Below are 26,790 nucleotides of genomic sequence, written 5' to 3' on the forward strand. Positions count from 1 at the left end.
CAGAAGCAGATTGGAGAAGGGCAGCCCAAGATCCTCTAAAAAATTCGACACTGATTCAAGAATTCAATGATTCAATGGTGCTGAAAATGTAAGGTAAGTAAGTAAGTAAAATCGTCATTTTTAACCATTTTCAATAGTATGCAGATAATAAAGTAGTACGCATTCGTGTTTTGACGCTGTCACAAAATTAACAGTGAAGATAGTAATAAGCATTACGATATTATTTACGGCAGTAATAAGCATAAATTTTATAGCTAGAAGTATAGTTTTAGGAGCCTACCTAATCTGCCCTAATCGGTAAAAGTTGTTTAAATCGCGGTAGTCGGATAGTTCAGGAACTCATTAAAATACTACTCATTTTGACCTATCACGCTTAACTTAACAAACTTATGGCAGAAAAGTTTTTCCTCCATCCACAGAATAAGCTTGGAACAAACATTGTGTATCCATTCTCAGCTGATTGAAGTTACATCGCATTCAGCGCATTTCTGTGTCACCGATGGACAACATCTGCACGGCGCGTAACAGATCTATCAAGCCAAAGGCAACGGGTCCCGGCGAGGACTGAGAGTTTACGATCACCGTCTGGCTGTCATCGGGACCTGTCATCCGTGTCCGCGTATACCGGACAGACCGACGACCGACCAACCGAACGGACTCAGTCCGGACCGCGGCTCACAGTCGACCATCGAGACAGACTCCGGAGGCCTGTTCCAGTTATGCTGCACTTTTCGATACCAAATGAAACAACATTCACATTTCTCTCGCTGGTTCCACTGAGATGCAGATAGAAACCTACCCAGGGAGTGCAGTGCTGTGCAGTGCAGCCAAGAATTTTTGCTCTGATACACGTAAATCCGGGTGGGTGGGAAGCATGGGGATAACCATTATTGCGGTCGTGCGCGTGTGCTGGAACTATGTAATTATTTATAAATTTACCTGTCATTTCGATTTTTATTGAAATAAAAATATTGAGAGGCGAAAAAAGTGCGCGCGCCCGAAGTCATAAATCTAAATGATTTATTAATCAATGATTAATTTATTGGAAAGAGTGCGATCTCTTTGACTGCACTCCCGGGCTCGTTGGTTTGCTGCTTAGTTGGTTGCCAGGTTTGGTAGAGTGTTTGGTTTCATTTCCATTCCAACTTGGAAGTGTTAATGGTTTTGTTGTTGTCGTTTGTTAGCTTAGAACTGATTGAAAAAAAAACTGTTACACGCATTTTCGCATTGGGAGAATAATGGCGCCTAGAGAATATCTAATCAATACAGTCCTTCGGTCGTAGGTCGATATATTTGTCTAGTTCGACAATTAATCTATTTGTATTATGAATATTTTAAATCACCTGCACCTTGAGGTACTTCCGGTCTCTATACCTACCCTGCCCACAACAAGCTTATATTAGATTTTTTATTTCTGCCTCCAAATTGGCTGATTTGAATTTTCCTAAACCTATTGGCGCATATATTCACACACCCACCCGCCTCTTCACAAAACAATTTGCCCGTTTGATTTGTCAGATAGATAGCTCACCGGACGCGGGCTGTTTGAGTGGGCTTAATTTGAGCTCGTGGGTGGCTGTTTGCAAGTGTCTCCCCCATTCGGTTGTTAAGCCGCGGGGGAACGCTTCTAAGACAGTCAGTTGTTTCTTCGGGTTGCGCTTTACCCGGTGCCCATTATCTATTCGCATACGTTACGAATTATTGGCTGCTTTGGCCGGTTCTCTCTGTCTCCATTCACCCGGGGTCGCTTCTCCGATGGCGCAGATACGAACCGAATCTCGGTAACTCGCCGACGAATAAGCTTACTGCATCGGAAAGCTCAGCCTGAGGGGGCGGAGAAAACTGGAAAACGCGAATCTCAGCCGGTTGAAATGATCCGTTGGTCGCGCGCTGGGTGTGCTTTATGAATGAACTGCTGCCGTCGCTGGCGGATTCTATGAATGAATTAATGATCAGCGAGATTGTTTGAATGAGCTGTTTCGAATGGCAATATTTCCGTGGTGAACCCCTCCAGCAGTGATAAGATGTTTACGGCTGGGAAATTGATTCTAACGAATTCGTTGCCATAAAAAGATGCGAATTTTTTCTCAGAATGATAGTTCCAAACGGCGATTGTTGAATGTTTTTCGTAATTTTGACCGAATGAAATAGATTTTACAATGTTCTAAATGAAAACCGATATAAAAGTCAATATCAATATATTTAATCATCCTAAGTTTATCGACACGCGGTCAAATTTTTTTACTTTTCTTCGGCAACAGTAAATGCCTAGTTTGAAAAATGAAAAATTAGATGAACTGAAAAATCCTGATATTGGGCTTTAAGTCAAATATTGACTAAACGAAAGTGACATTCGAGCTCACAGCTCCCAATTTCTGGTTGAGCGTGGCCGTTAACCCAAGCTTGGTTTGATCCGCGGATCAAAGATTTCCCCAGCTTAGGTAAGGAGAAACATTATACAAACTTAATAAGCGCTGCTTTAATGACCCTCCCTTACCTAAGTGTATATGTGATAGCTCTCTCTCTTCTCTTTTTGTCAATATTTTTTGTTTTGTTTATGCTTAACAAGTCTTGCTTAAAATGGTGTCGAAACAAGAAGCATTTCGGGAGCGTGTTGTACACTTGTACAAGCTGCCACAGAAAACTCGGCAAAACGTATAGGGAAGAGACGTCTACATGGAGACACTTTTTTTCTAAATGTTTTAAAATTTTTTTGGTGATAGCTACCAACGAGCTATTTATTCCATTTGAGAGGTATATCCTTCTAGTTGTCTGAAAAAAAGGTTAGGTCGTTTTGGTTATAAGCTTAATTAGTTACAGCTAAAAATGTGAAGGTGTCTTTTTGTCTCACTGTTCCATAACAGGTGGGAAGAGTGAGACAACAAGTATTGAATACTGAGACGCATATTTGAATTCAATTTAAACCATATTTTTTGTTATAAAGTATAGTTTAGAAGATGTACTGTTTATTGTGTGTATAAAGGATACGTTATGGCTGGGTATGATTAAAAATTCCGACTATTTTCATATCTACATATTATATCTATACCTATAAAGAAGGATTTCTGTCTGTCTGTCTGTCTGTCTGTCTGTCTGTCTGTCTGTCTGTCTGTCTGTCCTGTGTTCCTTATAGAATCAAAAACTACTGAACCAATCGGCGTGAAAATTTGCATGTAGAGGTTTTTGGGGCCAGGAAAGGTTTTAGTGATGGTTAGAGATCCCTCCCCCCCACTAAGAGGGGGGCTCCCATACAAATGAAACACAAATTTCTGCATAACTCGAGAACTAATCAAGCAAATAGAACCAAATTTGGCATGTAAGTGTTTTCGGTGACAAGAATTTATTCTAGGGTAATTTGAGACCCCTCGCCTCTTTATAAGGGGAATTATAACTCCTCTCCCCTTTAAAAGGGGGGGTTCCCATACAAATTTCCTCATATCATACTCGTGAACTAATCAAGCAAATGGAACCAAATTTGGCATGTGTGTGTTTTTGGAGACAAAATTTTTTTCTATGATGAATTGGGACCCCTCCCCACTTTAAGTGGGGGGGGGGCTCCTATACAAACGAAATACAAATTTCCTTATAACTCGAGAGCTAATCCAGCAAATGGAACCAAATTTGGCATGTAGGTGTTTTTGGAGACAAGAATTTTTTCCATGATGAATAAGAACCTCTCCCCACTTTAGGAGGGGGGGCTCCTATACAAATGAAATACAAATTTCCTCATAACTCGAGAACTAATCAAGCAAATAGAACCAAATTTGGCATGTGGGTGTTTTCGGTGACAAGAATTTATTCTATGGTAAATTGAGACCCCTCCCTCTTTATAAGGGGAATTGTAACTCCACTCCCCTTTAAGAGGGGGGGCTTCCATACAAATTTCCTCATAACTCGAGAACTAATCAAGCAAATGGAACCAAATTTGGCATGTGAAGGTTTTCGAGGGTAGGAAAATTTTCTACGGTTAATTAGGACCCCTCCCCACTCTAAGAGGGGGGGGCTCCTGTACAAATGAAATACAAATTTCCTCCTAACTCGAGAACTAATCAAGCAAATAGAACAACATTTGGCATGTGGGTGTTTTTTTTGGTGACAAGAATTTATTCTATGGTGAATTGAGACCCCTCCCCTCTTTATAAGAGGAATTATAACTCTTCTCCCCTTTAAGAGGGGGGGCTTCCATACAAATTTCCTCATAACTCGAGAACTAATCAAGCAAATGCAACCAAATTTGGCATGTGAAGGTTTTCGAGAGCAAGAAAATTTTCTATGGTGAATTAGGACCCCTCCCCACTTTAAGAGGAGGGTCTCCTATACAAATGAAATACAAATTTCCTCATAACTCGAGAACTAATCAAGCGAATTGAACCAAATTTGGCATATGTGTGTTTTTGGAGACAATTTTTTTTTCAATGATGAATTGGGACCCCTCCCCACTTTAGGAGGGGGGGTCCTATACAAACGAAATACAAATTTCCTCATAACTCGAGAACTAATCCAGCAAATGGAACCAAATTTGGCGTGTAGGTGTTTTTGGAGGCAAGAATTTTTTCTGTGATGAATTAGGACCTCTTCCCACATTAGGAGGGGGGGCTCCAATACAAATGAAATACAAATTTCCCCATAACTCGAGAACTAATCAAGCAAATAGAACCAAATTCGGCATGTGGAGGTTTTTGGAGGCAAAAATATTTTCTACGGTGAATTAGGATCCTTCCACACTTCAAGAGGGGGGGCTTCTACACAAATGAAATACAAATTTCCTCATAATTCGAGAACTAATCAAGCAAATGGAACCATATTTGGCATGTGGGTGTTTTTGGAGGCAACCATTTTTCCCATTATGAATTAGGACTTCTTGCCTTTTTAGGAGGGGGGGGGGGGCTCCCATTCAAACGAAATACAAATTTGCTCATAACTTTAGAACTAATCAAGCAAATGGAACCAAATTTGGCATGTGAGAGTTTTAGATGGCAGAATTTTTTTTCTGTGGTGTATTACGACCCCTTTCCCTTTTAAGAGGGTGGGCTCCCATACAAATGAAATACAAATTTCCTTATAATTTGAGTACTAATCAAGCAAATTGAACCAAATTTAGCATGTAGGAGATTTTTGAGTCTTGAATTTATTTTATGATAGTTAGAGACCTCTTACCCCTGTAGTAGGGGGATATGGACTCTCATACAAATAAAACAGAAATTTTTGCGAAACTCAAAAACTAATCCAACTCGAGAAATTCGAGACTCTTCCATAAAACATTAATCAATAACAAGACCACAAAAACTATCTATAGTAACACTAGATCATTCAGGACGAGCCGGTCGCGAGTGTTGCCGGTGACCCGCCGTCGGAAGCGCCGCCCACTGGGGGGCTTGCAAAACTCGAGATAGTGACAAAGATCATCCGAGATTCATGATTTATGTACAACACAGTTTAATTTGTGGCAATACGAAGTTTGTCGGGTCAGCTAGTTTCATATAAAGGAGTAATGCTAGTCATCTGACTTTTAATTTACACTTCAGAATTCATTTACCGTCAGTTCATATGGATATTGACAATTTTATGCTAAAATTTGTTTAAAAGTATTCGCTTGGCGTGAGCAATGTTTGTGTGTCTCACTGTTCCAAATAGAAATGTTTTATAATAGAAATGTTTTAAACAGAAAAAATAGTGAAATAGTGGTGTTAGCAAACAATTCGATTGTCATATTTTTTATATTTTTATCTCTCATTACTATGGTCTGCCATGTAGTAAATTCAATTTGGATTAAATATGCGGGTTGCTATTGAAAATCACCTGAAAATGATTGCAATAAAATTTACTTTCACCCCCCCCCCCCCCCCAAAATTTTGTTGAAAACTATATTGAAAAATCAACAATTTTTTTCCTAAACTACATTATGTAATATATGTAGGTTCATAAACTTCACTTTCCATGAAAATATCATGGATCTTGAATGCTTTATGGCGAAGTTATTCACGTTGTCTCACTGTTGACTACTCTCCCCTACGGTACAATATTTCAAAAGTAAATATGTTGCGGCTTGTTTTTCAATAGTTAAATAGTGCATTTTTATAATCAATTGCAATTTCGTCATAGTTTCCAACTTTTTTCTCTCGATTTTTTTTTAATTTAAAATATTTAAAATAAGAAGCATGCAAAATTTGGAAATAGAGAAATGAAAACTCTGGAAGTTATGAGTTTTTATGTCTCAGGGCGTGTGTTAATGTGAAGCGAGCGGTTATGCTCAATCGATGTTCTAACCCACGGGCAGCTTCATAACGAGACCGCCTTCGATGCTATTAAGTGTAACGTGTCGTTGAAGCGCGGGCGTTCGTCCGCTCATTTGCATAAACGTGCGCGCTTCGACATAAAAAATCATAGCTTCTAGAGTTTTCATTTCTTCATTTCCAAACTTTGCATGCTTCTTCAAGAAAGATCAACAAATATTTTAAAATAAAAAAATCTAGAAAAAAAAAATTTCAACTTTGAAGAAATTGCAATTGATTATAAAAATGCACTATTTACTTACTTTACTTTAGTGGCAACGGTCCGTTACCGATCCTGCGCCGAACGAATTATGATCCTCCAGTACCGTCGGTCCTGGGCTGCCGTTCTCCAATCCCCACGAACACCAGCTGAACGTGCATCGTCTTCGACAGCACACACACACACACACCGGGTGCGGGGTCTGTCTCGGAGTCTACGGTCTCTTCCTGGTTCTCTGATGAAAATAGTTTTGGCTGCTCTTTCATCGGGCATTCTGGCCACGTGTCCAGCCCACCGCAGCCTGCCACATTGCACTACCTTCACTATATCAGCATATTTGAATACTTGGTACAGCTCGTGATTCATGCATCTGGGCCACACTCCATTTTCCATTTTGCCACCAAGTATAGATCGCAGAATTTTACGCTCAAAAACCCCAAGCACTCGCCGATCAGCTTCCTTTAGCGTCCATGATTCGTGTCCGTAAAGGGCCACCGGGAGGATTAGTGTTCTGTAGAGCGCCAGTTTTGTGCGAATTTGCAAACTAAGGGACTTCAGCTGGCTACGTAATCCGTAGAAAGCCCGATTCGCGGCTGCAACTCGTCGTTTCACTTCGCGGCTACCATCGTTGTCACATGTCACGAGTGTACCAAGGTATATAAATTCCTCCACTACTTCATATCGTTCTCCATCTAACTCCACCTCGGCACCAATACCACTTGGGCTCCCACGTTCCCTACCAGCAACCATGTACTTCGTTTTGGTGGTATTAATGGTAAGTCTCAATCTCGCAGCTTCCCTTTTAAAGGGCCTGAAGGCCTCTTCCACTGCTCTACGGTTGATTTCGATGATATCCACGTCATTCGCAAAACCAAGAAGCATGTGAGATTTCGTGATGATACATAGTTCCATTCCTTTCCACGTTTGCCCTTCGTAATGCACCTTCCAAGGCAATGTTGAATAGCAAGTTAGAGAGTGCATCCCCTTGCTTCAGTCCATCCAACGTCACGAAAGCAGCTGAGGTCTCACCCGCTATTTGTATCCGTCCAAATACGCATGATTTGGATCCGTCCAGCGTCGCACGAATCAGCGTAACTAGTTTCGTCGGAAAATCATGTTCTAGTATTATCTGCCACAGCTCATTTCGTTTAACTGAATACGCCGCTTTAAAGTTCACAAACAGATGGTGTGTCTGCAAGTTGTACTCCCGGAATTTGTCTAGCAACTGGCGCAGGGTAAACATCTGATCCGCCGTGGAGCGACCCTCACGAAAACCAGCTTGGTACTCGCCGACGAAGGACTCCGCTAACGGTCTCAGTCTGCAGAACAGGATACGGGAAAGCACCTTGTAGGCAGAATGGAGCAATGTAATGCCTAGATAGCCCTGCTGATCTCCGCATTTACCTCTCCATTCAATAGTGTCTGAAAGTGCTCCTTCCACCTGGCTGCTACCGCCGTTTTGTCGGTAAGCAGGTTGCCAGTACTATCATTGCACATCACAGGCATGGCAAAATTCCTGCATCTCACCGTTTTATAGAAACTCCGTGTGTCGTTGCTGGCGTATCGCTCCTCTGCGCCGGCGAGCCCGTGCTCCTCGTACTTGCGTTTCTTTAGACGATGGATTCTTTTTTCCGCAGCTCTAGTCTCTCTGTATCTCTCTCTCTCTGTTTTGCGCGTTGCCGCAGTGAGCATGCGACTCCTGGTCTGGTTCTTTTCATCTGTCATTCTCTGGCATTCGGCATCAAACCAGCTGTTACGCTGTCTTCCACGCGTCGTGCCTACCACCTCTCTCGCTGCTGTTTGGATGGCACCATGGATGTTCCTCCTCAGCCCATTTATATCTTCTTCTTCTACCTGCTGTTCTGCGATTTGCTGGTCAAGCTTCCTGGCGTACTCCACTGCTACGCCGTCTGCCGTTAACCGCTAGATGTTGAAACGCAGAGTCCTCTCAGTGCGAGCTTTCGCCGTGTTCGACAGGCTTGCGCGAATCTTACTCACTACGAGATAGTGGTCAGAGTCGATATTTGGTCCACGAAAAGACCGTACATCGATAACGTCCGAAAAGTGTCAACCGTCAATCAAGACATGATCGATCTGAGAGCTAGAGTCTCCATTTGGATGCCTCCAGGTGTGTTTCCGAATATTCAAACGTGGAAAGCAGGTGCTACAGATGGCCATTCCTCTGCCTGCGGCAAAATTTATGAGCCTCAGACCGTTATCATTGGTCGACAGATGAAGGCTATGTCTTCCAATAACTGGACGGAAAAATTCCTCCCTCCCGATCTGCGCGTTTGCATCTCCGATGATGATTTTCACGTCTTGTTTTGGGCACTCTCCATAGGTCCTCTCAAGCTTGTCGTAAAACTCGTCTTTAGCGTCATCGGATTTATCATTTGTCGGTCCGTATAAGTTGATTAGGTTATAGTTGAAGAATTTGCCCTTAATCCTCAACACGCATATTCGATCATCTACGGGCCTCCACCGGATAACTCGTTGCTTTTGTTTTCCCAACACTACGAAACCGACTCCATGTTCTGCCTTCTTACCGCCACTGTAGTAGATGTGGTACTTGAAAGAAGTGCCTGCAATAGGGTCCACTGCACGGAACTCCCTTTCTCCGGAATTTGGCCACCGAACTTCCTGAATAGCAGCGATCTCCACTCCGAGTTGATGCAGCTCTCGAGCAAGCAAGCCAGCCCATGCCGGTTCATGGAGAGTTCGGACATTCCAGGTACCAAGTTTCCAATCGTTATCCCTTAATCCCGTTATCCTCTTGTGCCTTACCGTGTCCTATACCGATTGTTCCGTCCTGAATTTCTTTGTTCGTTGTTCGTGGTAATTAAGTTTTCGGTATACTACCTCACCGGGGTCGCGATACCTACATCCCGCTGATGGGTCTGCCATCTTAGGTATAGCTTGCGGGATACAGCATTTCAAATTCAGCCGCCCGTTACGAGACAGACGCTGTGTGTGCCGCTCCTCACCTGGAGAACAGGCGCTCTAGTTCGCACCTCCTAGCTTAGCTGCTTCAGTAAGTACATGAAGCATATCCGGGTAAGGCCATCGACCGTCATCATTTGACTTAGATCTGCGTGGAGGCGCCAGGTGGGAGCTTGAGAGAGCCAGAGCTATGTTTGACGCTCCTTCCAGGTAACTCTCTCCATTTTATACCCACTATTTAACTATTGAAAAACAATCGAGAGGAGGTATGGTATACCAATTTTGAAAGCTTGTGGAATAGTCAAGACATCTAGTAGAAAGTCATTTTTTGATATTAACAACTATGTTTACAATCAGCATAGTAATTTTTTCGGATTACAATACTGTAAAAAATCATATCTTGTAATTTTTTTATGATGATGAGGATGGTCCCGCCACATACCTCCACAAAGATTTGAGCAAAATGATTTATCTATAAGATAATTTATATAATGACAATTGAACCAGTTATGTAAACATAAAAGACGAACTGATTCCATATTCAGATATAAATTTCTCCAAAATTATTTAACAATTACGTTATATCTGTACTCCGCGCGCGTGGCTCAAACTTTTGTATTCCAAAATTTTGTAAAAATTCCAACAGTAACATCGAAATAAAAAAATACATGTCGATTTTTTTTAACAAAGAACGTAAAAAAAATATATCGAAGAGAAAAAAAATTTTGACTGTAAATTTCCCGTGGAATGACCCATATCTATATCTGTAAAAATGGCTTTCTGTCTGTCTGTCTGTCTGTCCGTATGTTCCATATAGAATCGAAAACTACTGAACCGATCGGCGTGAAAATTTGCATATAGGGGTTTTTGGGGCCAGAGAAGGTTCTTATGATGGTTTGAAACCCCTCCCCTCACCAAGAGGGGGGGCTCCCATACAAATGAATCACAAATTTCTGGATAACTCGAGAACTAATCAAGCAAAAGGAACAAAATTTGACATGTGGGTGTTTTGGAGACAAGAATTTTTTCTATGGTGAATTGAGACCCTTCCCCTCTTAAGGAGGGTAATTATGACCCCTCTCCCCTTTAAGAGAGGGGGCTTCCATGCAAATGAAATACAAATTTCCTCATAACTCGAGAACTAATCAAGCAAATGGAACCAAATTTAGCATGTGGGTGTTTTATAGGCATTTTTTTCTATGGTGAATTGAGACCCGTCCCCTCTTTAGGAGGGGAATTATATCCCCCCCCTGCTTCAATAATGGGGGGGGCTCCTATACAAATGAAATACAAATATCCTCATAACTAGAGAACTAATCAAGCAAATGGAAACAAATTTGGCATGTGGGGGGTTTTGGAGGCAGGAATTTTTTTTATGATGGTTTGAGACCCCTCATCCCTGTGGTAGGAGGATAAGGACCGTCATACAAATAAAACAGAAATTTTTGCGTAACTCAAAAAGTAATCGAATTCCAGAAGTTTTAGACTCTTTCATAAAACAGTAGTCAATAACAAGACCACCAAAACTATTAATAGTAACATTAGACAATTCAGTGCGGCCACAGGCCGCGAGTGTTGCCTCCAACCTGCCGTCTGAATCGCCGGCAACTGCGGGGGCAACCCCTCGTAGAGATCACCTCTATTTAGGTTTATTTATTTTCCTAGATCTGCTAACCTCTATTACTTAATATATTTTGAAACGATGGTTCTACAATTGAAAAAGGGACGGTAGGGGAAAAAATGATTTTTTTTTTGGTGAAGGAGGGGAAAAGCGGAAAGGAAGGGTGGGGGTGGGTATTGGTAGCTACGCTTGACAAGTAGTTATTTTGACTCCTACCTTTTGTCCAATGCTGGAAGGTGCATGGGTCGAACCAAGCTATAATCTGAGATTATAACCGGATTCGAACCCACAACACCCGCCAAGGCATGTGGTTCGCTGGTACTTGTACCTTTGAACCATAGAGGCGCTGGACAAAAGGAGACTGCAAAATCCACTTATCAAGAATGCGACGCGTTTGGTTGGGTTATCGACACATATTGTGCCGCTTCCTACATCAATTGCAGATTACCACCGAGCGAGAAGTTTTAATCTAACTACTGTTTACTTTCAGGACGACGACACTATGCCTATGCCGGCCCTTACGACTTGCAAGGTACTGCATGTGACGTTGTTCGTCTGTCAGCGTGTGTTAGCCGCGTTTCTCGGCGCGGGTTTTCGAGGGAAGATCCCGTTCCTATGTAATAGACTAATCTCAAGTTTTTAGTCTTGACCTTGAAATGCGGTCATACATATATATTAATATTTTTTGAAACGATGGTTCTACAATTGATAAAGGGACGGTAGGGGAAAGAAATGAATTTTCCACCCTTCCTTTCCGCTTTTCCCCTCCTTCACCAAAAAAAAAAAAAATTTAAGCAAATTTACCCCATATTACTTCGTATGCCTTTCAAAATACCCACATTCATAATGTTTGATTAATTAAATAACTATATGTTACTATTTTTGTGTTCTAATGCATAGTGGTTAATAATTGGAAAAAATTTAGGATTTTGTCCATTTCTTGCACACCATCCGCAAATGCCGCTAAGCTAGGCCCTACTGTACCATTCTTACTTGATCCAACTCTTATTGAAAATTTACCACTACTTGGATATCGGATTAAAACAATAACAAATGGTTTTCGATTTCTGTGGAGACTAAATCAGCAAAAGCCTAATGATATTACCAGCGTGTAACAATTTTCGTGAATAGAAAATAATGTTCGTATCCGTAATCCACAGTCGATTAACGGAACAATGTGTGCGGAAGTTTATTATGAGAAATTCTTGAGAAATGAACATAATAACGAAAAACAATGCTTCAGCTTCTATTAAACAGAGAAAAAAGTTATGTTGTGGCTAAAAGAACTTAAAAGTCGAGGTTTTTCTTCTACGCTCGAATGTAAAAAATCGAAAAACTTTGCATTTGAAAAAACCAAATCCCAGCCAAAAACGTATACCGCATTTAAATTTGAAAAAGGAAAGATACCGGAAAACAAAATTATATTAATTAATTTTAATTAACACATATATTAATTCAATGCAATAAATTTTAATTGTTCTTGTAAACCATTGTTCGGTGAAGATTGAATTACGTTCAAATACGTGACAAAATGGTAACGGTACGATACTTATAATTGGTAAATCTGTTTTTAAGGAGTTCTTCTTCATATGTCAGTTTTCTGTACTTGGTATTTCTCCTAGTTCCATATTTTCTTTGCCGTGCAACAATTGGATTGAAGGTGTACAATATTAGGCAAAGGACATTAATCAAGTGGGCAACAATTGGGTCTGTATGCTGTTGAACAAAACCTCAAATTCCATAATATGTGCAATATTCCAGGCTATGAAAACATACCAAATGTTTTAGTGAAAGGTCATTTTGTTTATAGGACAAATTTCGATTTTAGTAACGAAATAGTTTCCCCGAGAGATCAGATAAACTGAACGTTCCTGCCTTAGGTGTGCAACAATTGGCAAATTACCCTATATGTATGACCGCATTTCAAGGTCAAGACTAAACACTTGAGATTAGTCTCTATTACTTTCCTTCAGTTGGGTGACCCCTGCAAATTGGTATCTTCTACGAAAAGATTTTCCGTGAAATGGTGCATCCCGCCTAAGGTTTTTCGCAAAATGGTATTTTGCGAAACTTTATATTCCGCGTTATGGTCATCCGAGAATTGGTGTTCCGCAAAATGGTATTCGGCGAAATGGTTTGTAATGATGGCGAATATTTAAATGCTATCCGCTTTATTTTATCAGGTTAAGCAATGGGGGGAGTTGTTTTCTACTTTACTGTGAGGAAAATTTGTATATTAAAACACTAATGAACTACCCAAAAACTTGCAAAACTCGAGATTGTGACAAAGGTCATCCGAGAGTTACGATTTATGTACAACATAGTTTAATTTGTGGCAATACGAAGTTTGTTGGGTCAGTTAGTATAAATATATTTCAGCTGAGATTAAAATTCGGACTAACCATTCTGAACTAAAATATTTTTTTCGATATTTAGATTCGCAAATAAACAATGATCATGAATATCTAATCTAGGATTATCTAAATTAAACGAAACACCCACATATTTTAAGCATTGAGTAGACCAAAACCTCAATATTTAGAAACAAATCGAAAAAATCTGCAAAAATTTTGTTTTAGGTTAAAAAGTGTACATAATTTCGTGAAAAGTTATTTCGAACTAATAATCAAAGCAATAATCAGTGTCAATATACAGGGCGACTAGAAATAACTGTCAGTGTTTTTTTGTATGTGTTTAGGGTTTATTTCTAATTCCCGTCGTAGTAAGTAAAGACATTCTAATTTTCATCATTAATTAGATGGATTTAATGAATACTCCAAAAGTTCTTGTGCTGATTTGACTAAAACAGACTTACCTTCCGATTCGTGAACTTTGAAATCACTGAAAAGCGATTATTAAAGCATATTATTGAAATTACGCAACTGACTTTATTTCTTAAATTCGTCGTACCATTTTAAAATTCGTCCATCAAAATTTTCCATCATCCGAACTAAAAATTACAACAATATTTACGAAGTTAACGCTCATGTATTTGTGTAGGATGACATGACAAATGTTATTCTACAAAATTTCTGCAGGTCAGGCAAGTTTTCCTGGCTGTAGAATAACGACAATGCCTTGCGTGAGTTTATCAATGACGAAAATTAAAACGATTAGTCGACATGTTTTTTTTCGTCGCACGAAAAAACGTAGCAAGTTTGGCTGGTAGGACTTCTTCAATGATAAAAAGCATTTAAATAGATCTCAGCTCACTTTGATTGATCGCGTATGATAGACAACAAACTAAAATATTAGGGAATAACTAGTTTTACTGACACTCAATCATAAAAATGCTTATATATTTAATACTTTGTGTAGGATAGGACGGGAATAGGCAATTGTGACGAAGCAGCAACATACCCTAATTAAAAATGGGTTAATCACAGATTTGTTTGCATATTTTTCGTTTAGAGTGTATTCAAATACCAACACAGCTTGCAAGTTTATTTTGAATTTTTATTCGTTTAAGAGTCGTGGTAATCAAGGACGCAAAAAGGGAACTTGTGATAAGTCTGGTTTTGAAAAATTTTCGAGCGTGTGATATTTTAATCGCCACTCGGAATACACGAAAAAATCATCTTTTGTACCATCAAGCGATATAAGGAAACCGGTTCTTGGTAAATACTCCCCTCCCCTCCCTGGAAAATTCGTAGTCAACCATAAAAAATATTTTGAAAGATGGTTTTCGATTGATTTCATACAAAAAACAACGGGTGTACGGTTTGACTGAAAAGCAGAAGGTTGGAATAGTCGAAAGATGACAGCAGCTGCTCAAGTGGTACAGTGATTGTGAAATTCTGTTTTCGGACGAAAAACTGTTCCAGTTACAGGATCAACCACAACCAACAACCAACATATGCAGCACATCTATCTTGTATTCCTTAGAATAAACTGGTTCAAAGGTTCCAGAATATGTCCAGGTTGATGGTATGGTGATGTTTCTCCATAAATTTAAAGGTTCCATTGCTGTTCATTGAACTTGGTGTTAAAATCAACACTAATATCGATAATGTTTTGAGCCTCGGATCAATTTCCTGTTTTTCGACCGATTTTTAAACCTTTGTTATAGTATAACAAAGGTAAAAAGTATATGAACTTACCATTAGGTAAATTGGTAATCATCCAAGGCAATTAACCGCCAAGACAGGTTTCCACCGTTGGACTATTTCCTGTAAGCTAAATCTCAACTAAAAGATCCCGATACCCTCTCACCAACGATTAATTTACAAGGAAATGTGATTTTTGGATAATATTTCAATAAAAATAAGGAAGAAAAAACCGCTGTACTCACCTCGCCCCCCTGCGGCGAGGGCGAACAAAACGCTCCACTCAGCAGCAGCGTGCGGCTTGACGCGGCTGTGATTTAAGTGAAGAACGTTTCAACATTCCATGCGGGCATGTTCGCGTATGCATCATCAAACGTTTCAAAGATCAGAGGAAACGCGCGGTAATTACATTAGATGACTTCATCACCTGTTTCGTATTTTGGCACGTTTCCTAACACATTGGCAGAGCGCGGATTAAGAGTAAGCAGATTCCAAGATCGAAATCACAACCGGTTCGGTATAGGCCACGAAGCGACGGCAGCGCAGCGGTGACGACCGGTTGCACTGTCCCATCAAGATTTCAGTGAGAGCTCTAGGATGATTAGTGAATCATTCTTAAGGTGCCTTCTAGTTTTCTAAACACCTGTGAAGAGTATCTCGAACGTGAAGAATAATTCACTTTTTTGACTAGACTAATTATGCGAATATTAAAACAAATTGCGTACCTGGTTCCAATAGAGGGAATATTTATAAAAATACCTGACGAATTAAACATAGCTATTTTTGTCTCCAGCGAACGATCCCACTGGAGAGCAACATTTCGCGCTGGCTCTATTCCAATAAAAGTGACTATTTCTGTATTACCTACAGCTTTCCCACAACATGACGTCAGCCGCAACCTGATAATTACAGACAGCGCTATTGCGACTCCGTTGATTGTCTCTTGCACGCACTGACTGGCTTCGAAAGGACCTGAGGCCTGAGGCGCGATCAATTAACGCGGCATGGCACGCTTCGTGAGAAGCAGCCATTTCTAATTTGGACTCTACCGAAAGGTGCCTAAGGTGAAACCACGATGACTCGCTCGGACACGCACGGATGGCAAAATAAAAACGGCTGGACAACTTTTACGTTGTTCCTCGTCAACATGATTTAATCAAAAGTTTTTTGATTCCAGTTTCCTGCTCTTCCTGGGCTGTGTAGATCAAACGGTGAAGTAGGAATGGATTAGATGACGTGTCGGACAGTTTGACATGGCTCGGAAAGTCAACGATAAAGCTAGGAAAACTAAGAATAATAAATTTATCGCGGCAAGGTGGAGAACCAATGCTCAGTTCTGCTGTATGTAGTTATCGTATTTTAAATGTTAAATAAATGTTGAATGAAATGTTAAAAAATTAAAAAATAATTTTGATTGAACAAGTACAGAGTATTTAGAGCGTTCCTACTACTATAACTACTCTTTTACAAATTCACAGTGTATTTAGTTGAATGTAAGTTAGGTTAAAAATTTCAAGAATTACTCCTTTTCTTTCTATATTCGCTGGGTTTATTAAAGGACAGGTTTACACCTTCCTTAGTAATTCTGGTGGGGTTTGACCTAGTGATGCATCGTTTATATTTGATTGAAGATACATTGTAATGAAAACAGCCTAATATAAAATAATCAAAAATATTATAGAAATAATAGAAATAAATAATTCTATAATATATCTGTGATTATCTACAAGTTAATACAACTCACAACACAGATTGTCCATGAAAGAAAAAAACATCATTTTTCAACAATTCTAAACTCATTAGTTTTCTTCTCACAGTGTCCCTGTCCATATCAAGGAATGCACAGACTTGCGTCGTTCGGTTCAATTGTGATGTCCGAGTCCGCAGTCACGGTTACCGTTTCTACACCTCCGTAGTCAAAGCACTGGACGGCAAGGAATAGTTTCCATGCCATTGAACTGATCACCATCGGAAACGGAAGGAGAATACACTAAATAGAGGTTATTTACCATGTGCAAATTAATTAGACCCCGCCATTTGTCATCCTATCGGAGTAACCGAATCATTATATGTGCTATAGAAAGAAATTGATTTGCAATTCAACTAGAATGAAATAATCTCGCTATACAAATAACAGACCGTGGGGTTGCATAATGTAGCTAAATAAATGTCAACTAAACGAAGATTTACTATACATTATACATTTTATATACAAAACATTTGTCACATATTAACGAGTATAACTATTAAATCACTGGTCAGTGGGCATCGGCCCACTGTTAAAAGTAAAAGTTCAAACCTATGTCTTTATAATTTGCACAATTTTTGATCTAATTTCACACACTAATTATGCGAATGATACTATAAATAGCCATCAGAATCATATTGCAATGTACACTACTGCGGTGTCGCAGCTATTTCAAAAATGTTTCCGAATGCAATACTGAACATTAAATTTATGCCATAATGCATTAACTCATTTTCTCCCAGCGTTGCGAAAATGCAACGCACCCTTCTCTCGATTATACAGAAGAGGCTAGGTTTGAGATATTAACTTGGACCCTAAGAAACAAACAAAGATTGGGAAAAAATCTAATCGACCTGTTTTTGTTCAAAGCTGAGAGGTTACATATAACAAAATTACAGCCGTGTACACATAACAGGTCTTGCCAATTTTCATTCAGCTCAAACTAGTAACTTTGCCCTCGGATGGCAAAGTCGAAACCGGTGAGAGCGGGAACATCAATGACAGTATTTCTGGATTCGAATATAATGTTCTAACCTCTTCGGAACGATGCTAAAAGTTAAATGTTAAAAGTGCATACGATCCCTCCACCCTCCTGTAAGGCCTTGCGTTTGCATTTTTTCAGCGTACCGTTGCGGGACATAGAGACAAAATTAAAAATATCTCTGCTGGGAAAAATGTGGGTCTTAATGGGTTAATACAGCTTACTTCCGAATTAGGCGGTTTCAAGCAAGAACGTTTCCAATAAAGACGGTCTTGTGTGATTCCATTATGACAGAAGGCCAAAAAAATTAGACGAAAAACTTTCCAAAACATGCTGAGGCTTCGCGACTAAACTCATCCCTCAGGCATTAAAGACTCATATATAATTCCCCTCCTCCCCCAATATCACTCAAACTAGTCCACGATGCGGGTTCGCGGATCATTTCAAAGAACCACAATTTGGCCTGGTGTAGAGGAATAGTGTCTTCAAAAATTGTTCAGTTACTTATGGCCTATCGGATGCAAGGAAGCAGTACCGAGTTCAGAATTGTCTCGCGGCGTAACGAGAAACAGTATGTAAGGTAATTTACACACATAACATGATGTTATTATTATATCATACTAGCTGACCCGACAAACTTCGTATTGCCACAAATTAACCTGTGTTGTACATAAATCATGAATCTCGGATGATCTTTGTCACAATCTCGAGTTTTGCAAGCCCTCCAGTGGGCGGCGCTTCCGACGGCGGGTCACCGGCAACACTCGCGACCGTCTCGTCCTGAATGATCTAGTGTTACTATAGATAGTTTTTGTGGTCTTGTATTGACTAATGTTTTATGGAAGAGTCTCGAATTTCTCGAGTTCGATTAGTTTTTGAGTTTCGCAAAAATTTCTGTTTTATTTTTATGAGAGTCCATATCCCCCTACCACAGGGGTTAGAGGTCTCTAACTATCGTAAAATAAATTCAAGACTCCAAAATCTCCCACATGCCAAATTTGGTTCCATTTGCTTGATTAGTTCTAGAGTTATGAGGAAATTTGTATTTCGTTTGTATGCGAGCCCCCCTCTTAAAGAGGTAAGGGGTCCTAATTCATCATAGAAAAAATGGTTGCCTCCAAAAACACCCACATGCCAAATATGGTTCCATTTGCTTGATTAGTTCTCAAATTATGAGGAAATTTGTATTTCATTTGTGTAGAAGCACCCTCTGTTAAAGTTGGGAGGGGTCCTAATTCACCATAGAAAATATTTTTGCCTGCAAAAACCTCCACATGCCAAATATGGTTCCATTTGCTTGATTAGTTCTCAAATTATGAGGAAATTTGTAATTCGTTTGTATAGGAGCCCCCCTTCCCAAAGTGGGGAGGGGTCCCAATTCATCATAGAAAAAAATTTTGTCTCCAAAAACACCCACGTGCCAAATTTGGTTCCATTTGCTTGATTAGTTCTCAAGTTATGAGGAAATTTGTATTTCGTTTGTATAGGAGCCCCCACTCTTATAGCGGGGAGGGGTCCTTATTCACCATAGAAAATATTCTTGCCCTCGAAAACTTTCACATGCCAAATTTTGTTCCATTTGCTTGATTAGTTCTCGAGAACTAATCAAGCAAATGGAACCAAATTTGGCATGTGAAGGTTTTCGAGGGCAAGAATATTTTCTATAGTAAATTAGGACCTCTCCCCACTTTAAGAGGGGGGGCTTCTGTACCAAAGAAACACAATTTTCCTCATAACTCGAGAAGTAATTAAGCAAATGGAGCCAAATTTGGCATGTGGGTGTTTTTGGAGACAAAATTTTTTTCTGTGATGAATTGGGACCCCTCCCTGTTTTAGGAGGGGGGGGGATCCTATACACATGAAATACAAATTTCCTCATAACTGGAGAACATAACTGGAGTTATGAGGAAATTCATAACTGGAGAACATAACTGGAGTTATGAGGAAATTTGTATTTCATGTGTATAGGATCCCCCCCTCCTAAAACGGGGAGGGGTCCCAATTCATCACAGAAAAAATTTTTGTCTCCAAAAACACCCACATGCCAAATTTGGCTCCATTTGCTTAATTACTTCTCGAGTTATGAGGAAAATTGTGTTTCTTTGGTACAGAAGCCCCCCCTCTTAAAGTGGGGAGAGGTCCTAATTTACTATAGAAAATATTCTTGCCCTCGAAAACCTTCACATGCCAAATTTGGTTCCATTTGCTTGATTAGTTCTCGAGTTATGAGGAAATTTGTATGGAAGCCCTCCCTTTTAAAGAGGAGAGGAGTTATAATTCCCCTTATACAGAGGGGAGGGGTCTCAATTTACCATAGAATAACTTCTTGTCACCGAAGACACCCACATGCCAAATTTTGTGCTATTTGCTTGATTAGTTGTCGAGTTATGCAGAAATTTGTGTTTCATTTGTATGGGAGCCCCCCCTCTTAGTGGGGGAGAGGTTTCTAACCATCACTAAAACCTTTCCTGGCCCCAAAAAACCTCTACATGCATATTTTCATGCCGATTGGTTCAGTAGTTTTCGATTCTATAAGGAACATACGGACAGACAGACAGACAGACAGACAGACAGAAATCCTTCTTTATAGGTATAGATTATGATCTAAAAGTAAGCTATTAATTAAACAGTATTGAGAGGCGATAATGCTGCAGTTTCATCTTTGTATAGAACTGCACATTTTGACGAAAATCTATTATTTACAAGTACAGGTGAAAGCTGTCTACAGTGAGACATTTTTATTTCCAAATTTTTTTTGATGGCACCTCTTGAAGAGGAGAGAGGTCTCAATGCATCATAGAAAAAGAATTTGCCTCTCAAAACACCCACATGCCAAGTTTAGTTTCATTTGCTTGATTAGTTCTGGAGTTATGAGGAAATTTGTATTTCATTTGTATGGGAGCCCCCCATCCTAAAAAAGGTAGGGGGTCCTAATTCATCATAGAAAAAATTCTTGTCTCCGAAAACACACACATGCCAAATATGGTTCCATTTGATTGATTAGTTCTCGAATTATGAGGAAATTTGTATATCATATGTATGGAAGCCCCCCCTCTTAAAAGGGAGAGAAGTCATAAATCTCCTTCTAAAGAGGGGAGGGGTCTCAATTTACCATAGAAAAAATTCTTGTCACCAAAAACACCCACATGCCAAATTTAGTTCCACTTGCTTGAATAGTTTTCGAATTATGCTAAAATTTGTGTTTCATTTGTATGGGAGCCCCCCTCTTAGTGGGGGGAGGGGTCTCTAACCATCATAAGAACTTTCCCTGGTCCCAAAAACCTCACATGCAAATTTTCACGCCGATTGGTTCAGTAGTTTTCGATTCTATAAGGAACATCCCGACAGACAAACAGACAGTCAGAAATCCATTTTTATATATAAGACTAGCTGACCCGACAAACTTCGTATTGCCACAAATTAACCTGTGTTGTACATAAATCATGAATCTCGGATGATCTTTGTCACAATCTCGAGTTTTGCAAGTTTCTGAGGAGTTCAACCTTAGATGATTCATTTTGGCAGTTACGTAACTACCCAAGTGGCAGAGAGGGGAAGTTGTGACTGTCCAGACAAAGCTAAACCATCTTCAAAGGATGTGTTTAATGGCAATGTCTGGTGCATTTACTACAACTCCTACTGCCGCCCTAGAAGCTATTTTCAATATTAAACCTCTACACTTCCACCTGAAGCAAGAGGCACTAATATGTGCTTATCGACTACACGCGATTGGCCTTTGGCAGTCTGTGGACGGTTCCACTGGTCATACTCGATTGTGGTCGCAAATTGTTGCTGAGGACAAGTTTGCCCTTGCTCCTAGCGATGTAACGCTCATGCGTACTTTCCCGTATAGGACTTTCTCAAGTGACTTCCCTCCTAGAGAGGATTGGATGTCAGGCTACATGGAAAGGAAAATTTCCGACTATGTGGTCTGTTATACCGATGGTTCCGTGTACGAAGGTCGCGCGGGTGCTGGTGTTTACTGCCGTGAGCTAGAATTGGAGGAATCCTATTCGTTGGGTAGTTACTGCACCGTTTTTCAAGCTGAAATCTTTGCAATTAAGTGCGGAGCTCAGTTTGCACTTCAGAAAGAACTGATAGGCAAGATTATCTACTTCTGTTCTGACAGTCAAGCCGCTATAAAAGCCCTTTGTGCGGCTAATTCTAAATCTAAAACAGTCATCCCCTGCCACACCCAATTAGAAGAACTAAGCATTCTAAATGCCGTTCATCTGGTTTGGCTTCCTGGCCATTCTGGTATAACCGGAAATGAATGGGCTGATGAACTAGCAAGATCTGGAGCAGAAAAGTCGGTTTTCGGACCGGAACCTGCTTTACCAATTGCGGCATGTTGGATAAAACAAAAGATTCGATCTTGGTTTTCATCTGAACATGTACGTTATTGGGAAAATCTTGAAACTTGTCGTCAAACGAAAAGTTTCATTGTTAAGCCTTGTGAGAAGGTTGCGAAATTTCTTTTGCAACACTCAAAGGTAAATTGCAGTATTCTTGTCAGATCACTGACTGGTCACTGCAGGCTAAATTATCATATGGCTACGATTCAGCGAGCTGAATCGTTTCATTGTAATTTATGTGAATCCGACTACGGTACACCATATCACGTAATTTGCAACTGTCCTGCAGTAGCACAATTGCGTCATAGGATCTTTGGATCCTACGTCTTAAATAAATCGGATTTTAGGAAACTAAAATTACGAGACATTTTGATGTTCCTTACCGAAAACGGTATTGAGCTATAAGCTCTTATTTATCATGAGTATACCCCCCAGGGGGTGTACTATTGATAAGTTAACTACCAAGGATTGCAGTACCCTTCGGGGGTACAAAAATCTCTCGGTATATATATATGTTTGTGTTTGTCCAAATTCCTCATCCACCCCTTCCTATTCCTTCTGTTTTCCTTCCCGTCCTCATCAGGTAAATGATGACACGGGCAAGATGGGCAAGGCACAAATCTTCCACATGATTGTGAGGAACGTGCTGCTCGAGCCAAAGATGCTGATACCTGATACCTGAACTACCCAAGTAACAATTTGGGTTTTATTACACATTTATTATAGCATTTAAGACCAAAATTGGTCATGAAAACCACAATAAGAGTACAATAAAACTCACATTGTTGCTTGGGTATGAAAGCATCCCAGGTAACCAATAAGCATCACCAATGCTATTCAAAAGTAGGCCAATAAGCATTTAAGTCGTCTTAAATGCTACTTAAATGTTATTTTGGCAAAATATACAGCTACTTTACTGATAACCTTCTTATAGTGCTGACAATGCTAATATACAGCTAATTACCGACACGAAGAATTCATAATACAATTTTGGATGCCAATTTACAACACTTATGCAATCAAAGAGCTAATATACAACAACGTGCGGTATAAAATGCCAGATACGCTGATTTGCTGCTTATGTTAATGCTTATTAGTTACCAGGAATGGGTAGTTTAATATACAAATTTGCAATTTTTCCTCACAGTAAAGTAGAAAACAACTCCCCCGCCCCCTCATTGCATAGCTAGAAAGCGGATAGTAATATTCGCCATGATTGTACAACATTTCGCCGAATATCATTTTGCGAAAAACCTTAAGCGGAATGTACCATTTCACGGAAATTTTTTTTATGGAAAGTACCATTTCGCGATCCTCTCCTTACTCGCTGTCGCTCGTTCCAGGAAACCCAGGTAGACCTAGGGAAACAAATAAACCTAGACAGTAGAGATTTCTGCGGGGAGTTGCCTCCCCCGAGTAGGCGGTGCTTCCGACGGCGGGTCGCCGGCAACACTCGCGGCCATCTCGTCCTGAATGATTTAGTGTTACTATAGATAGTTTTTGTGGTTTTGTTATTGACTAATGTTTAATGGGAGAGTCTCGAATTTCTCGAGTTCGACTAATTTTTGAGTTTCGCAAAAATTTCTGTTTTATTTGTATGAGAGTCCATATCCCCCTACCACAGGGGTGAGAGGTTTATAACTATCATAAACTAGATTCAAGACTCCAAAATCTCCCAGATGCCAAATTTGGTTCCATTTGCTTGATTAGTACTCAAGTTATAAGGAAATTTGTATTTAATTTGTATGGGAGCCCCCCCCCCCCTCTTAAAAGGAAGAGGGGTCGTAATTCACCATAGAAAAAGTTTCTGCCATCTCAAACTCTCACATGCCAAATTTGATTCCATTTGCTTGATTAGTTCTCGAAATAAGAGGAAATTTGCATTTCATTTGTATGGAAGCCCACCCTCTTAAAGGGGAGATGGGTCATAACTCGCTTTCTAAAGAGGAGAGGAGTCTCAATTCACCATAGAAAAAAATCTTGTCTCCAAAATTTGATTTAATTGATTTGTCAAATTTGATTCCATTTGATTGATTAATTCTCAAGTTATGAGGAAATTTGTATTTCATTTGTATACGAGCCTCCCCTCCTAAAGTGGGGAGGGGTCCTAATTCACCGTAGGAAATATTCTTGCCTACAAAAACACCCACTTGCTAAATTTGGTTCCATTTGCTTGATTAGTTCTAAAGTTATGAGGAAATTTGTGTTTCGTTTGTATGGGAGCCCCCCCCCCTCCTAAAAAGGTAAGTGGTCCTAATTCACCATAGAAAATATTCTTGCCTCCAAAAACACCTTCGTGCCAAATATGGTTCCATTTGCTTGATTAGTTCTTGAATCATGAGGAAATTTGTATTTCATTTGTGCAGAAGCCCCCTCTCTTAAAGTGGGGAGGGGTCCTAATTCACCATAGAAAATATTTTTGCCTCCAAAATCCTCCACATGCCAAATTTGGTTCTATTTGCTTGATTATTTCTCGAGTTATGAGGAAATTTGTATTTCATTTGTATGGAAGACCCCCCTCTTAAATTGGGAAGGGGTCCTAATTCACAATAGAAAATATTCTTGCCTTCAAAAACCTTCACATGCAAATTGTATGCATGCATGTAGGTTTTAATCCCTACTGTTAAATAATCTTAATTGTCGTAACAAATCATAGGAAATCATAATAACAGTATATAATGCAATTCTATGATTTGGTTTTAATCACCGTGCACTTATGTGAATGTATTCAAATTGATCACGATCGGTGAAACTAGTTTTTCACCGATCGTGATCAATTTGAATACATTCACATAATGCAATTTTAATAGTGTGATTGAACACACAATATGATATAGGATAGTTACTCTTAAGTATTTAAGAGTATTTGTAATCGAGTATTCAATTAAAAAAGAAAAAAATGAAAAAAACAGTTTAATTTGTGGCAATACGAAGTTTGCCGGGTCAGCTAGTTTTAGATAAATTTTGTGATGTTCGAGATCGAGTAAATCGATCAATATTCAAAGTTATCTACCAGTACCCAGAAAAACAATAAAAAATAAGATTGCCTCGGATACCTACCAAAATACGCTACCAAAAATATGAGTCCTTATGGCATAGTAATTGCTAGCTGACGGACTAAAATCGTATTTTATATTTTAGCAATGTCTTCATTAAATATATTTTGTTTCCAATAACAAATTTAACTGTTTTAAGTGCCCCTTTTACTTTATCACACTGCATACTTCTCTTTCTTTTACTTGAGGAGCATCGTGCTAGTTTAACATCAAACGCTGAAGCCGATTCACTCCTCCGGTTGCACTCCAACAAGCTGTTTGCGTAAACATATCATGATATCTTCACAGATAAATTACCCCCGTATCGATAAACGTGCATGGAAATGCCAAACTGGAAATCCCTGCTGTATCCCGGAACACATTAACGCCTACCCCGGCATGCCGTTCGTTATCCCGCCGCTCGGTCGCAGGTTTGGCCGCAGTAGCCGGCCCCCAAGTTTACGCCAACGTTGCGCGTGGCGTGCCGCATCGTCGTCGTCGTTGTCGGTCGTAGTCGTAGTCGATTTGTGGGGGTGTTCCACGGAAGCCCCCGCACGCGTCACGACGATCGCACCAGTAATATGCCACGCCAGTTGCACCAGTACCGGAGTGCCGTCGCGGTGAGAGTGTCTGCCCGGAACGCTGAAAGAAATCAGTCTACAGCGTCGCGGTACAAGTTATCTCATATTTCTTTCCGACTTTGCCGGGAATGAACTTGCCGTCCGTCGTCGTCGTCGTCGTCGTCGTCGTTGTTGTGGCCACCGTCACCGTCGCCGCCGTCGTCTTAGTGAACTACGCCGGGAATTTGAGTTTGGTTTGAGTTTCACTGGGAACGCAGCAGAAAAGGAAGGGCACGCGACTTACTCTCAGTTGCTCTATCTTTTATCACTTGAGTGTGTGCTTAAATCAGTGTGTGCTAAACTTCGGTTTGAAAAACTAAAACCTAAACTCCGATTGGTTGTTAAACTTAGCACTCGGTTGTTCAGTTGCCGGTCACCAAGCTGGGACACGTGGTTTCGATGATAGTCAGCAGGACGAGTGACAAAGGAATATACATAATCGGCATATTAGCGAAGTTCATCGGCTATGTACAGTGGAAATAGCAAGAAACCGAAAAGTGTGCCCATTTGCAATTGCAGTTAACGGTCTCCTCTGTGAGTAAAATGACGCTACTTCCGGGCGCGATCTGTCATTATCAAGTGTATTGTGTTCCATCTAGTTGCAGCCGCTATCAGCACTAGCTGCAAAGTTGAGTGATTCCTTATCATAGAGAAAATAGTGTTCGAAAATTAAAATAGAGGAATATTTCAACCTCCATATAAAGTGCATTTCGAAAAAAAACTTGTGAAGTTTTCAGCAGTGAAGAAATAATGTTTCGTGTAGACTGAGCAGGATTTTTGAAAAGGTAAGAACATAAAAAATTATATTATATTTTTGCATCAGTACATTGCATTAATGGTATATAAACCAATTCTAACATTACATTTGAAAAGGACCAAACGCAAACCATCTGATTAAGGGTTCGTTTTCCTAGGCCAACAAACAATAACTCTCACTCGATTCGATTACATT

The sequence above is a fragment of the Sabethes cyaneus genome, chromosome 3, assembly GCF_943734655.1.
Source record: "Sabethes cyaneus chromosome 3, idSabCyanKW18_F2, whole genome shotgun sequence".
Taxonomy (NCBI): domain Eukaryota; kingdom Metazoa; phylum Arthropoda; class Insecta; order Diptera; family Culicidae; genus Sabethes; species Sabethes cyaneus.